General features: G+C 44.6%; 1 protein-coding gene and 1 long non-coding RNA gene across 8 annotated transcripts in view; one reads left to right on the forward strand and one right to left on the reverse strand.

The window, feature by feature from the left end:
• LOC137377677 (uncharacterized) overlaps window positions 1-15,189 on the forward strand; it is a 51,872-nt gene extending 36,683 nt beyond the window's left edge. The window contains exon 3 of the long non-coding RNA XR_010976460.1: window positions 13,448-15,189. This is a non-coding gene — a long non-coding RNA (uncharacterized lncRNA). The remainder of the gene's footprint in view (window positions 1-13,447) is intronic.
• Window positions 1-16,486, reverse strand: part of LOC137377676 (Krueppel-like factor 12) — a 206,511-nt gene that overhangs the window by 68,495 nt on the left and 121,530 nt on the right. The window lies entirely within an intron of this gene.

Raw genomic sequence — 16,486 nt, forward strand, 5'->3', positions numbered from 1 at the left:
ACCTCCACAGGGTTATGGAGGAGCTGGATTAATGGCAGCAATGGTTGCCGACCCAGCCACAGCTCAGCGCTGGAGAGGAACTTACAGTGGGAGGGGGAGGATTCAGTCATTGTGGTCCATGCAGGTACCAATGACACAAGCAGGGCAAAGAAAGAGGTTCTGCATTGTCAGTATGAGGAGCTAGGCACCAAATTAAGCAGAACCTCAAAGGTAATAATCTCTAGATTATTACCTGAGCCACGTGAAAATTGGCAAAGGGCAAATATGAATTGGGCATATAGAAAAATAAACGCATAACTCAAAGACTGGTGTGGAAGAAGTGGGTTCCAGTTCATGGGGCACTAACACCAGTACTGGGGAAAGTGGAGGCTATGCTGTTGGGACCGTCTACACCTGATCTGTGCTGGGGCTACTCTTCTAGCAAGTTGCATAACTAGGGAAGTAGAGAGGGTTTTAAACTAAATAGTGGGGGCTAGGGATCAAATTTGGGAAGATGTGGTAAATCAAAGAGTAGAGACAAGGCAAGAGAGAAAGATATTAATATGGGAAATGACTGAAAGGGATAGAGAGTACAAATCTAAGAGAAAATCAGCAGTCAAGGTAGACGTTACAAAAATAATGAAAGGACGAAACTAAAGGCTCTGTATCTGAATGCACATAGCATTCAAAACAAAATAGATGAAATGATAGCGCAAATAGAAATAAATAAGTATGATCTGATAGCCATTAGAGACATGGCGACAGGATGACATAGATTGGGACCAGAATATTGAGGGGTACAGGATATTTAGGAAGGACAGAAAGTTAGGAAAAGGTGAGGGGTGGCTCTGTTAATTAATGATGGTAATAGCACATTAGAGAGGGTTGACCCAAGTTCAGAAAACCAACATGTATAAGTGGCTTGGGTAGACGTGGGAGCAGTGTACAGGCCCCTAACAATAACCACACAGTCCTCATCAGGGAACTCCTCTTTGCTGACGATGCTGCTTTAACATCTCACACTGAAGAGTGCCTGCAGAGTCTCATAGACAGGTTTGCGGCTGCCTGCAATGAATTTGGCCTAACCATTAGCCTCAAGAAAATGAAATTCATGGGGCAGGACGTCAGAAATGCTCCATCCATCAATATTGGCGACCACGCTCTGGAAGTGGTTCAAGAGTTCACCTACCTAGGCTCAACTATCACCAGTAACCTGTCTCTAGATGCAAAAATCAACAAACGCATGGGAAAGGCTTCCACTGCTATGTCCAGACTGGCCAAGAGAGTGTGGGAAAATGGCGCACTGACACGGAACACAAAAGTCCGAGTGTATCAAGCCTGTGTCCTCAGTACCTTGCTTTACGGCAGCGAGGTCTGGACAACGTATGTCAGCCAAGAGCGACGTCTCAATTCATTCCATCTTCGCTGCCTCTGGAGAATACTTGGCATCAGGTGGCAGGACCGTATCTCCAACACAGAAGTCCTCGAGGCGGCCAACATCCCCAGCTTATACACACTACTGAGTCAGCGGCGCTTGAGATGGCTTGGCCATGTGAGCCGCATGGAAGATGGCAGGATCCCCAAAGACACATTGTACAGCGAGCTCACCACTGGTATCAGACCCATCGGCCGTCCATGTCTCCGATTTAAAGACGTCTGCAAACGCGACATGAAATCCTGTGACATTGATCACAAGTCGTGGGAGTCAGTTGTCAGCGTTCGCCAGAGCTGGCGGACAGCCATAAAGGCGGGGCTAAAGTGTGGCGAGTCGAAGAGACTTAGCAGTTGGCAGGAAAAAAGACAGAAGCGCAAGGGAAGAGCCAACTGTGTAACAGCCCCGACAATCAAATTTTTCTGCAGCACCTGTGGAAGAGCCTTTCACTCTAGAATTGGCCTTTATAGCCACTCCAGGGGCTGCTCCACACACCACTGACCACCTCCAGGCGCTTACCCATTGTCTCTCGAGATAAGGAGGCCAAAGAAGAAGAAGAAGAAGACAGAATATAAAGGAATAATGGGAACTTGTCAGAAAGGTACAGCAATAATCATGGGGGATTCTAATCTACACATAGACTGGAAGAATCAGAGAGGCAACGGTAGCCTAGCTGAGGAGCTCATAGAATGCTTTCGGGATAGTTTCTTAGAACAGCACATTCTGGAGCCAACCAGATAGCAAGCGAGACTAGAATAAAAGCAAAATACTGCAGATGCTGGAAATCCTATTTTATTTTAGTTTGTTTCATCATTCATTTTTCTTACCATGTGCCTGCCCACTGTTTTTTTCATGTTTGTGCTTTGGGCCAGGGCTTTTCATTTTTCTGTCAATTAACATCCTCTCTGCACTAACACTTTGTCTTTCAACACACCATTAACATACCGTTTGCCTTTGCTCCTTGACCTTCTGGTCAGTTATTCTCTGTGACCCTGTCCAATCAACACCTTCACTTTTGTTATCTCTTGCCCCACCCCTACTTGATTTGCTTGAAACATAGTGCATTTCTAACCTTTGCCAGTTCTGATGAAGAGTCACTGATCTGAAACACTTCTCTCTCCACAGATGCTGCCTGACCTGCTGAGTATTACCAGCATTTCTTGTTTTTATTAAAGCAGGCTATATTAGATCTGTATTGTGCAATGAGATAGGATTAATTGATGACCTCAGTGAAGGCATCCCTAGGTAGCAGCAATCATAATATGATTGAATTTTACATTCAGTTTGAGGGAGAGAAGACTGGGTCCAAGACTAGTATTTTAAACTTAAACCAGGGTAATTATTAGGGCATGAAAGCAAAGCTAGCAAAAGTGAATAGGCAAGTTAGGTTAAGGAATAGGTCAATAGAGATGTAGTGGCAGACATTTACGGGGATATTTCAGAATACACAGAATAGATACATTCCAACGAGAAAGAAAAATTCCAAGCAGAGGATTCATGGTTAACTAAAAAACTTAAGGATGGTAGCAAACTTAAAGAAAACGCATATAATTGCACAAAGATGGGTGGCAGGTCAAAAGATTGGACAGAATATAAAAAACAGCAAAGAATGGCTAAAAGATTGATAAGGAGGGAAAAATTAGAGTACGACAGAAAGCTAGCTAGAACTATAAAAACAGATAGTAAGAGTTTCTATAGATATTTTAAAAAGTGTTAAAGTAAGTGTTGGTCCTATAAAAAACGTGTCTGGGGAATTAATAAGGGAACATAAGGAGATGGCAAAGGAATTGAACAGGTATTTTGCATTGGTCTTCACTAGAGGATACAAGTAACATTCGAGAAATAGCTGTAAATCAGGAAATGGAAGGGTGGGGGGGAAGTCAAGAAAATTACAATCACCAGGGAAGTGCTCCTGAGCAAATTGTTGGAGCTGTGGGCTGACAAGTCCCCGGGTCCTGATGGACTTCATCTTAGGGTCCTAAAAGAAGTGGCTAATGAGATAGGTGATGCATTGGCTTTAATTTTCCAAAGTTCTCTAGAATAGGGGAAGGTTCCATTAGATTGGAAAATAGCAAATGTAACTCCTGTACTCAAAAAGGGAAGGAGACAGAAAGCAGGAAACTATAGGCCAGTTAGCTTAACATCGGTCATTGGGAAAATGTTAGAAGCTGTTATTAAAGACATTATAGCAAGGCACTTAGAAAAATGCAAGGTAATCAGGGAGAGTCAACATGGCTTTGTGAAAGGGAAAGCATGTTTAACCAATTTATTAGAGTTCTTTGAAGAATAAACATGTGCTGTAGATAAAGCGGAACCGATGGATGTACTGTACTTAGATTTCCAGAAGGCATTTGATAAGGTGCCACATCAAAGGTTATTGCGGAAAGTAAAAACTCATGGTGTAGGGAGTAACATTTTGGCATGGATAGAAAATTGGCTAATTAACAGGAAACAGTTGGCATAAATGGGTCATTTTCTGGTTGACAAGATGTAACAAGTGGTGTGCCACAGGGATCTGTGCTGGGGCCTCAACTTTTTACAATTTATGTAAATGACTTGGGTGAAGGGACCAAAGGTATGGTTGCTAAATTTGCTGATGACACAAAGATAGGTAGGAAAGTCAGTTGTGAAGAGGACATAAGGAGGCTACAAAGGGATATAAATAGTTTAAAGGTGAGTGGGCAAAGATCTGCCAAATGGAGTATAATGTGGAAAAATGTGAAATTGTCCATTTTGGCAATAAGAATAAAAAAAACATATTATCTAAATGGTGAGAGATTGCAAAGCTCTGAGATGCAGAGGGATCTGGGTGTCCTAGTGCATGAATCGCAAAAGGTTAGTATGCAGATTCAGTAAGTAATTAGGAAAGCTCACAGAATGTTATAATTTATTGCAAGGGGAATGGAATACAAAAGTAGGGAGATTATGCTTCAGTTTACAGTCTTTGGTGAGAACACATCTGGAGTACAGTATTAGTCTCCTTATTTAAGGAAGAATGTAAATGCATTGGAAGCAGTTCAGAGAAGGTTGATTAGATAAACACCTGGAGTAGGCAAGTTGTCTTGTGAGGAAGGGTTGGACAGGCTAGGCTTGTATCGCTAGAGTTTAGAACAGTAAGAGGCGACTTGATTGAAACATATACGATCCTAAGGGGTCTTGAAAGAGTGGATGTGGAAAGGATGTTTCCCCTTGTGGGAGGAGCTAGAACTAAGGGTCACTACTTAAAAATAAGGGGTCGCCTATTTAAGACAGAGATGAGGAGAAATTTTTTCTGTCAGAGGATCGTCATTGGAATCCCCTTCCTCAAAAGGCAGTGGAAGCAGAGTCTTTGAATATTTTTAAGGCAGAGGTAGATAGATTCTTGATAAGCAAGGGGGTGAAAGGTTATGAGGGGTAGGCAGGAATGTGAAGTTGAAGTTGCAATCAGATCAGCCATGATTTTACTGAATGGCGGAGCAGGCTCGAGGGGCCAAGTAGCCTACTCATGCTCCTAATTCATATGTTCGTAAATATGCCCCTTAAAGGATCTCAGAATGAAAATTCAGCCCCTGGGGTTAGCCACTCACTTTGGCTATTTTCCGCCACAAGTGACAACCATTATAGAAGCCACCTGTCTGCATTTTGTTGGGCACATTCATAAGATAAGTAGGATAAATGCAGTCATTAATACCTTAATGAAGGCAGCACAGTGGGTTTTAAAAGCTAAAGGCTGCATCGTCTTTATTGTACTTTGCAAAGCAAGAGAGAGTTGGAAAAATTTGAAGGCACTGCTGATCATGCTGCATTGTGTCAGGTGTCACACCAAGTTTTCCCTCCCCAGCCCAAGGCAGGACAACTGGTGGCAGCTGAAAACACTGTCTGGAACCCAACAAGCCAATGACCCCAAGGATCCACCAGGATCAAGGCAAAGAGAAACAGGCAGGTCAGTTCAAAGCCACAAAAAGAATAAAAACTGTGCTGGTATTCATCCTCTGTTTCCATATATCCCTTTATTCCCCTTTCATTCAACTGCCTATCTAACTATCTTTAAAGGTTGGCATGGGTTTCTTCTTCAATCACTAACTCAGGTAGAGCATTCCACAGCCTCTCAGTCCTCTGTAAAAAAGATTATACTGCTCTCTGTCCTAAATTTCTTGCACTTGTCTTATATTTATGTCACCTTGTTCTAGACCCTGAACCACTGTAAACAGTCTGCTTCTAACTACTCTGTCATATCCTTTCGAAGCTGAAAACTCCAGCAGTTATTCCTCATAACTCTTCCCTGCACTACCTCTAGACTTGAATGTCTGCCTGGTCTCTTGGCACCCAAAAATGGGTGCAGCATACAAGGTATGGTCTGACCAAACCATTCCTTCTTCTGCCTGGCACTTCACTATACTAGTCAGAGACAGCACGTAGACAGCATCATATCACGTATGCGCCTTTAAACTAAAACTATCTACCTACTTTTTCATATTTAGTGTGCTTACACAAAAGGCAGTTTTAGGCCTCAAAAGGCTCAGGTGCAAGATTTAAAAATCAAGTTTAGCTCCTCAGCAATGGCAGCTTTCCTGCCAATTCTGTAGTGATACTGCTCCCTCGCTTTCTTTTAGTAACTAGTTCTGTGGGGAGATTTCCACCATGTCACTCTCACTCCTCAAACAGCACTATGCTTCAGCAGAAAATGTGGGTGTGAAAGTCCTATCACTACTATAGCAACCAGATAACTTGTGCAACCTCCCCCTATAACACCACCCCGTTTAAATGGGAACTACTTTCACCATGGATTCCATTTGATAGCCAGCAGACACTGAGCTCTTGAAGAATTTTGATCAAATATCACAAAACAAACACTTCAGTATACACTTTGCAAGGTACAATACAACAGGGACCAGCAAAGTAGCACATTTTATAGACTTACCTCATGATTTTAGGAAGGTGAAAAATCAGTGAGACATTGCTATGTTGTGATATTATGTTACAATATGTGAACGCGACTGGCGATCAGGGGCAGGGTTTCCCAATAACTGACAAAGTGTGTGCACAGTGTGGTACACAGCCGTAGAAATGGGGAAGGTTCCAGATTCAGTCCCTCATCTGCTGCATTACAGATGATATCAGGTGGCACAATGGTGTAACACGACCTCAAGAGAGAGGAAGAGCCCACACCCTGTTCCTAAATAATATCCAGCAGACCCTGCTGGATTGGGGCCAAACTCAGTTACAAATTTTCAGGATTAAAAAAAAAGGGAGGAAACTGAAACACTACAACAGAGCATTTTGACTGCATATTTACTCTCTGCTGCAGAACCTGCATGTGAGACAATGGCCTGGGGGAAAAAAACTGTATTCATCACCAAATATCCAAAAACTACTGGCACTTTGAGGAATCTGGAAGGAGTATGGGAAGGAGAAAGCAAAATTTCCATTCACGGAGACCAGGGCCTGAGGTTTCATTCTGGGGTCAGGAACCCGATGCCTGGATCGTGTCCGGGCCCCGACCCCGCTCCGCAGCATTTTCAAATGCTAAAGCAGTAATTGGCCAGGAGGGGACAGTGGCATCCAAGTAGTGGTGTCGGGCCAGGCATGGAGGCAGGACTCAGCAAAGGAGGATCCTTTGAAAAGGCACGCGGCAGCCATGGCTGGGCTTGCCACTCACTGAAGAAATGGAGCAGCAGGGGACTGCCACAACAGCAATGGAACGGGCATGCATTTACGGGCAGCCCCACAGTTCTCAGACATTACCTCGAGGCATTAATGGAGGCGGTCAGTGACAGGACAGACATCATCTTCCCACCATCTGGGAAAAGGAACCCACTGAGGGAAACAGAAACGGCATGGATGGAGGTGGCGAGTGAGGTCAGAGGCAGGGCAATGACCTGAAGGACGTGGGTCCAATGCTGGAAGAGATTCAATGGCCTCATAAGGTCTGGAACGTTGAGTGGCAAGTGGCACCCAGGTGGCAGGCAACCAGCTCTGTATGCAGCAGAATGCAGGCAAACTGGTCTCCCAAACATTGTCAGATCAAGTGGCCAGTTGTATCACTGAGATGGCAGCCACCCTCATGTATGAAGCAATATTCAGAAGTAGGCATTTCTGAGGAGTGCACCAATTCATGTGATTGCCATGTTGAAATAGGTGAAAGAGAACATCCTACTCAAATATTTTTCTCCTCATCCTGCAGCAAGAGTCCACAATGCCTGCAAAATGGCCAAAACGGGTGGTGGCGTGCCTAAGCTGCACAGTCTAATGCCAATGGAGAGAGCAGCAATGGATATTGACAAGGTTCTATCATGCCAGTCCATGGGCAATGGGCAGATGGGAGGCCAAGATCAACAGGGTCATTTGATAGCTCTACCTTGGGGTGAAGGGCATGGAGGAGACTCCTGCCCAATGTGTGCTTTGGCTGTTCGATCCATGTATTTTATGGCATTGGTTCTGCTGGGGGCACACGATAAGCAAGCCAAGTTCCAATAACCACCTTCCTGTGTAACCCACTGTGCCAGTAGCTGAGGGGGAGCGCAGTGCCGAAGGACAGACGTCGCCGTCCTCCTCGGCAGAGGGAGAGCTACCAGAGCCAGCACTGTCATATCCCTCAGCGCCTTTCACCAACGCACACACGCGCACACACTGGTCCGCCCACAAACTAGCTTACAATGGAAAGCACTGGGTGAAGCTCACATCATATGTGAGAAGGAGGAGGAGCATGAGGCAGAATCAGATGTGGGCAGTCCTCCTCAGAGGACAGACATGACAATGCTCCGCAGGGCAGAGGTGCTGTGCTTCGGGTGTCACACATAAGGAGGATCTTGAGAATCAGAGGCAGATACGTTCCTGTTTGTCAGAGATCCCTGAGGCCCTGAGGAGCCATGGGCAGGGAAGGAGTCCATACCGTGCATGTTCTGTGCCATGACAGAGTGTTTGGATCACATGAGCTCCTCCATTGAGAATCTGGGCAATTTGGTGGTGGTGCTGCTGCATCTGGCTTTTCAAGTGGATGCATAGGCAGTGCACTGATATGCACAGAAAGAGACTCTGTTGCATTGACCACTCAGATGTTCAGAGTGGATGACAGCTGCATCCCAGTCGGTGACCTCATCCAGCATCCAAGGGCCCCAGGAAAGGGCTGAGACGGTTGAAGCAGCAGATGAAAGGGCCACCCCTCAGGGGGTACCGGCATCACCCTTCAGCTCCTCACCCCCCTCCAACTCAAGGCCCTGTGACAGAGGCTTCACCGCAATGACGCAGGCACTGCAGCCTGTGGAGGAGCCCCCATGGGCATCTCCAAGACAAGGATGGAATCTACGGGCATCTCAGCCAGAGACAGACTAGGGAGCAGGCTCCCTTCACCTCATCCTCAGACAGGGGGGCACCCCGTAGAAGTGTTAGGAAAGAAAGGTGCCATGCCATTTATTTCACTTAATGGGTCACCCTGGGTGCTCTTTTTCAGATTTATCTGTTTTGTTTTCATTTTAATATCAATCGTTATGTAATCAAACTGACGTGTGTTATTGATGCTTCATGTCAAAAGGAGTCTTGGGGTGGTGATGGGGAAGTTGGTGCGGTTTTCTTGGATTGCTGTATTTCCATGCTCCATGACGTTGGGGAATTTTGGTGATGGAAACCTCATTCTCCAGGATTATGGTTGGCAATGGGACTCCTCAGATATGGGTCATTGCAGCATGATCGCTCTCTATGCTGGATGATGAGTTATAGGGGCATCTGTTATAAGGGTTCGGAGGCGCCCAGGTGAAATCACTGAGGCCCTTGCAGCCACGCCAGCCTGAGGTCTGGGACGGCATCGACGCTTGTCCTCCAATGCCTGACCACTGGCCACCTCTGGAGCAATCCCTTCCTCCTCCTCTTCACTGTCCTCCTCAGATGTGGAGTGGCGTTCAGGTCCTCCTGTTCATCCAGTTCCAGGCCTCTTAGTATTGCCATGTTGTGCAGGGCACAGCCGAAACCACAATACAAGACACTAACTGGCTCGTACTGGAAGGCACGTGACCAGTCAAAAAAATGGAAACAAGTCTTCAAGATGCCAATGGTCTGTTCAATGCAGGTCCATGTTAGATGGCTCTGGTTTTAGCGCTTTTCTCCATCTGTGTGCGTTTCGGATGGGCATCAGAAGTCATCTGTTTAGGAGATGATCCTTATCTCATCACGGTGACCTTGGCGACTGCAGGTAAGGGCCACCCATGAAGAGGTGCAGCACCTGGGACCATCAAGAACCAGGCGTAGACCTGCAAGATTCGCTTCTTGTGGTCACAGACCAGCTGGACATTCAATGAGCATTAGCCCTTTCTTATCAAATCTGGTTGGCCAGTCTGTTGGTGCTTTGATGGTTCAGCAGGTGCAATCAATGACCACCTGGACCTGAGGGAATCCATCGATGTTGGCAAACCCCAATTTTCTGTGCCATCTGTGACAAAATGGAGGACAGAGTCCCCCGATCTCCAGAATATGGCATCCACGACCTCCCCTATGACGTGATGAGCTGCTGATTGAGAGATGCCACCTATATCTGCAGCTGAACCCTGCAACAACCAGGTTGCATAAAAATTCAACACCACGGTGACCTTGGCGACTGCCATGGGAGCAGCGAGGCCTCAGGTGATTGTGGATCACAGCACCAATGTCCGAGACCATCTGGCTGGATAGAAGCAGCCTCCTATGGCACTGATGCCATGTCATTTGCAGGTAGCTGACTCTTGGGCGGTAGACATCCTCAGATGTCCTCAGACCCTTTGTCCCCTTACAGCCCCCTACTATGCTCCTCTGGCCTCCTCCTGTCCAGGAGGTTGCATCTGCTGAAGCTCATCCTGGTTACTCTGACAAATGTCAGAATAGCCTGTTCCTATCCCATCTTCCTCAGCTGGCACTTGTTTGTTCACCAGGTCTTCCCTGCCAACCCCCAGCTTCCCAAGTGATGCCAGTGGCTTCATGTTCCTCTCCAGATTCCTACTACTCACCACTCACAAATACAAGTCTTTCAGTTGCAGCAATGGCTAGTCTGTGGCACTGGTTGAGCAGCAGAACTTTATTCTGCACTTCTAAAATATATTCAGCAGCCTTTCCAATAGCCCACATGGCTCCCCACGGTGTTCACAATATCTACACATGTTCCAGAATTCATGTTTTCCCCATGCTCTTCCAATGAATATCACAAACTACCCCTGACAAGCCTATTAGTTGGAGGAATGTGGGTTTCCCGTTTCCTCCCCCCAACCCACCACCACCTCTCTTTCAAAATCACTTCACATTCCAGAGGCACAGGATCCTGAGAGGCCTTCTAATAATGCAATATTCAATCCTCGCCCACACCCATTCGCGACACCAGATCGCATCGAAAATCCAGCCCCAGCAATTTAGATTCCACACTTTTTAAATTTCAGTGAAAGGCCATGTGCAGATATTCCATTGCGGCAGGGGGTGGAGGGAAGGCTCTCCCATAGGGCAGCCTGTGGCTGCAGCTGAAACCAGGCAAGCAGGAAGGGCCTCTAAGCTTGCCTGGAGCGCTGACCACCCCCCCCAGACTATGAGGAGGCCACCTCAGGCAGCTACACTGGTCCCAATGCCCCTGGGCATCTGGAGGCCAACTGGAAAATTCCAGTCAGCCTCCTACAATAGGCCATTAACGAGGTCAATTGGTTACCCGTCACTTGTGAATGAGTAAGCCTTGCCACCCACATGCCCACCCCCCATCCTGCTTCGGGAATAATGGCCTGGGGGTGGAATGGAGCCAGGGAACCAGCATGCAACGTGGTATTCCACATCCACCTATTGCCATTCCTGCCTGCACGGGGTCTAAAAATTCAGCTCCTAGTTTTTTTTCAAAAATGAATATATTTGCCATTTCATTCTGTAGTTTGCTAGCATCACAAAGCCCGATTTCTTTACTTCTTCCATTGTCATAAGCCTTAACCAAGCAGTCACCACACTGAGGATCAATTTCTCAAGTGATCTCCTTGTTGGTCTCCCTGCCTCCAAATGTTCATGAACTTTAGCTAATCCCTAGTTCTTTAACAGCAAAGGACCTACAAACCCATCATTCCATTCTCACCCAGTTCTGCAGTTTCTGTGTCTGAGGGGACTTCAAGGTTCTTGATCTCATTTTGAAAGCCCTCCATATATTGGAAGTTTATAGCTTGACCTGCTGCCTCCACTCCACCAACCAGATGCCATTACATCTCTGGAAAGTGTCAGTTTGGCTATCTTGAAGTCAGAAGGCTGTGGGTTCACACCCAACATCTAGATTTGAGCCCAAAACTTAAGCTGACACTTCATGGCATGACTGACTGGGTGTTGCATCATGGGAGATACTATATTTCAGATGGCCTTGTATGCCTAAAAGAAGAGCAAAATACTGCAGATGCTGGAACTCTGAAATGAGAACAGAAAGTGCTGGAAATATTCAACTGGTCTGGCAGCATCTGCGTAGAGAGAAACAGAGTTAATGTTTCAGGTCTGCGACCTTTCATCCGAACCTTGTATGCCTAGTCAGGTGGAGACACAAGATTGCATGGCACCATTTGAAGAACAGCAGACTGTTCTGAGTGCCCAGGCCAACGTTTATCCCTCAACCACCATCATCAAAATAGAGCAACTAGTCATTTATCTGATTTGCTGTTTGTAGGACCTTATGTACAAACTGACTGCCTTACCTGCCTACATAACAGTAGCTGTGCTTCGAAAGCAATTCACTGTCTGTGAAGCACTTTGGAACATCCCAAGGATGTGATAGGACGTTATATAGATACATGCTCCTTCTTTATTCTCTACAGCTTTTAAAACCACTTTTAGCAATAAACATAATGAGAGTCTTACCTCTTCGCTACCTATAACCCGTTACATTAGCCCAGTGCTAAATAGCTCCTTTAGCTCTATCCTGACAAAAATACAAGCTTTGAAAGAACATATCTTTAGCCCATTTCCTTTCCTCTCTTGTTTGTGACTCTTGGTGGGTTTCTTTTGTCATATCAGCCAAGTATTTATTTGTCGCAAACTAGCCCGGTCAGTCAATTGGCTAGTCAACTATGACAGTGATCACTGCCAACCCCAACCTATTTTCACCCAAAGTCCAAAACAAATTCACTGTCCAGCAAGAATCACTAAATATCAAGCAGAAATCTTGGCTTTTCCCCTCTATAGTCCAGAGAACCCATTACTGCTGCCCAGGCCCGGATGTTCTAACCAGGCAGGGTAAGGGTTAACAATGAAATGTTCTGGTCTTTGTGCCTTAATATCATACCACATTAGGGTTGCCAACTCTGGTTGGATGTGTGCCTGGAGGTTTCATCATATGGTCTCCTGCCTCCAATCACCCCACCCAATCAAGCATTTTCTCCCCCCCAATCTCCAGTAGTTTTTTTATATAACTAATACACTTAAGTGTTCAAAGAAAGCGGGGGAAAAAACACACTTTTTCTCCTGGATTGCTCACATCATTGTCCAGGAGATTCTTCTTTACATTTCTGGAGACTCCAGAATAACCCTGGAGGGTTGGCAACTCTAAAGCATGCAAACATTTACCCAATAAGTTCTCAGGAGTGCCGAAAACTTTAAAATAAATAGTTAAAGGGGATGTGTTCACGATTATGCACTGACTGAGAAAGAAGGGAAGAACAAAAAAAACAAGCAAAAGAGGGGTAACTTCACATTATTATTTGTCTTGTGCAATTAACTGAAAGCAGAAATGACCAGCTTCAGGCCATGTGCAACATCACTGTATGCTCTGGAGGTTGGGCTAAGTTAGTTGGGGAGATGGTTGACACTTAGCAAACAACCTGGGATGAGTGGCACAGATCAATTTGTTCTGAAAAAAAGGTTGTGTTCTCCCCCTGCTATATTTTTTTTTTAAACTGGCGCCGCTTCAAGTTTCCACCTCGTCACTGGGGAGAAAAGAAAAACAAACTGTGGAAAGCTCTGCTATGCCTTGTCCTGATTGAACCACCCAAGTTTTCTTTGAGAAAGGGAGAGATGCTGCCCTCTTGTCCTTATTAATGGCTATAATTCAAACTGAATGCTATTTAAAAATAAATTGTATTTTATATACAGGGTGGATCCAACTAAGGGGCTGACAGTTCCACAACATAAAAGGCTAATCCTTCGTACATCTGTCATGGGAGGCTCACCATGCCCTCTGGTGCTCTTCGCAACAATTCACGTTAGCAGCAAGATCAACACTTCCTTCCAGAAATCTAACCTTCACCAAGGAAGACCAAACCCATCTGAGCTCATCACGCCCACCCTCAAGAAACAACCCATCACTCTTAACAAGTGGAGAGAAAAATGAAAAGAAAACTTGTAAAATAGCACATACCTGAAAAATGGCCCTGGTGGTTTGATGTGGCTCCGTGGCAATTTGGAAATTATTAAAACTCACATGTATGCACTTATTAGAATTGCAAGAAATTTCACAATACAATTATGCATTGATTTCACAATCATCAGAAAATTAATGGGTTATAATATATGGCTTCATGTTTGGTAAATAATGTGTAATTGCCATGGAATTTCCCTCTAATTAGTTCCAAACTCCCTCTCAATAGCTTTCAATAATCATATTACAAAATGGTTCATGTCTGAATGTGGTCATGCATAAACCAAAAGCTCACATTAATTTGCCATTTCTTTCCTCCTGCTGTAAATTCAATACTTCTCTCTCTTTCCCCATTTTGCTCTCCCACTCCCTTAACACCACCCCAGCAGCCAGCTGCACCACAATCCAGCACTGAAACAGAGATGCTCTATCCGATGCCAACATTGCATCCAAAGCAAAACACAAGAGAAGCTTGCTACACACAAAGCCCACAGTCACCCCAGCTCAACCAAGATTATTTTACACTTCTTAAAAAAATATTAACCCTTGCATTGCATCTACTTGAGAAAAAAAAAAGACTTTGCATTGCTCCATCTCCATTAGCACATTAAAACACCAACACAATTTAAAAAAAAAGACTTTTTTTTTTCCTGTGAAGATTTAGTACTTTAGTATTGGGACTGCAAGTTACAGATTTTATTTGAACTGGTGCTAGGATATGCCAGGATTCCTGATGCTATGGAATCAATCCCATTTACATTGCAGGATGGATAAAGTAGCATGGATAACAAACAACTGTGCAAGCACAAGGCTGCATGTGCACAGTTGCTTGAAAGCTGCGCATTGTGCCTGTTGTTTCTACACGTTGACATTTCTTCACAGACAGGGAAGGACACACAGCAAGTAGAAACTAAACCGCTAACCTCTCCAAGTGAGCTGTGCAGAGACAGCAACAGCAGCTTATTAATACTGCAGTGCTGCCTCTGAAATTGGGGCTAGTAGAGACTGATGTAAACGGGCATATAACATTCAAACCAGTGAGGAAGTGTAGTAAAATGTGTATATCGTCAATGTTACTTGGCGCAGAAACTAATCTGGATTTTCTTTTAAACCGTGTTGTTGTTTCACCGCACATACAAATAGTAACTATGGATGAGGGCAACGCCCAGAACTCAAGGAAAAAAAAATATTGCTCGCAATGAACAGCAGGCCAATTAGCATCTGCAAGAAAGATTGGCCAACATTTCTGCTGTGACATTATGTCATAATCAATCTGTTATCTACTTACAGCATTTTTTTTTTATTTTGGATTTCTTTTAACCCAACACTCAGATCCCATAATTTTGTCATGACCACTCCCAAACAGAAGAAAGAGAGAAGGCAAACATTCTCACCTCACAGCACTTCCAGGGGCAAGTGCTGGATCCTGTTAAACACTGACAACAGTGCAAGGTGAAGCTTTGCAAGAAAATAAAATATTTCATAGACAAACTTCTTTCGTCATTGTAATTTTCTCAAAAGCAAAATTGCAATACATGTCCATTCCATATACACTTCAATTTACAGCTGTCAGTTACTGTTACTTGTGTTAGTATTTACTCCTTAACAATGTAGTTTTTGCTGTAGGTCTGTTCCTTCATTGAGTTGCAAATAACTTCCCTTTTTTACTCTTTTCCCTCACAAATCACCTTGGATTTCTTGCTTTTTACTTATGAACATTTGCTATTCCTCTTACTTTCCTCCTGTGCTCCTGTTCAATGTCTTATCAAGTTCATTTAATCTCAGAAGAATTCAGTTCCAAATATGCCTCGACCACGAGGGTTGATCACACAACCACACCCTATTCCCTCACAGGCTAATATGACTGATCTGTGTTTTTCCTTTTGAAATTCACTTACACAATCCTTCCATTTCACCTTTTAATGCTCCCCAATTCCAGGTTTCTGAACCTTTCTTTGGATCAAATATTCTAATAAATTAAAGCTTTCACTTCATACAGTTTTGTCAATGTTCCAATGGTCTTTTCTCCTGCTTCTGTCCTATGCCTTTATAAATGCCTAGGCCTCTTTCAAAGACTTTTCTTTATATATCCGTTTGCTTCCACCCCACCCATTTACTTTAGATGTTGGTTTGAAATTCTTCTTGGTTTCAATTATCGAAATACATAATGAGCCCAATCTGCATATTTAAAGCAGGACCCTGCTGCCTTCTCGCTTGCTAAAAAGCACAGATAAAGAGAGATCCACAGGAACAGGTGGGGTAAGTCACATGGGGCATTTTAACTGCCCACCCGCTCAGGTTCTGTAAGATTTGGCTGGAGAGGCATAACAATCCCTTCACTGTATTCTTTTTTTTTTTAAAAAACACTCCTCCTCCACTGAAGTTGGTGATTCATGCTGGGGTACAGTTAGACAGGCACCAACAGCCCTCTGGTACCTCATCCAAACTGGCAATTCACCTTGAGATCAACACTGTCTGAGCTATTTGACCATAGGATGCATTTAATCTTGCCCCACCCAACACCCACATTTCCCAAAGGTGTGGCTGTTAATTAAAGAGGAGCAGCAGTCTTGTCAAATTTTCCCATCCCGAGCCCAGGGGGATCAAAGCTGGCTGCACTGTTCAGAACATTTGCTGAACTCATTAACTCAGCACAGAACAGCAATTGAACCTTGGACTTTGAAGCTCTATCGTTTACAACCATACTATTCCATGGGTATGAGCCACTGACACAAACTGCCTCTATTCTTTCCACTTTAGTCTTGTTTTAACCA

The sequence above is a fragment of the Heterodontus francisci genome, chromosome 15 (assembly GCF_036365525.1).
Source record: "Heterodontus francisci isolate sHetFra1 chromosome 15, sHetFra1.hap1, whole genome shotgun sequence".
Taxonomy (NCBI): Eukaryota; Metazoa; Chordata; class Chondrichthyes; order Heterodontiformes; family Heterodontidae; genus Heterodontus; species Heterodontus francisci.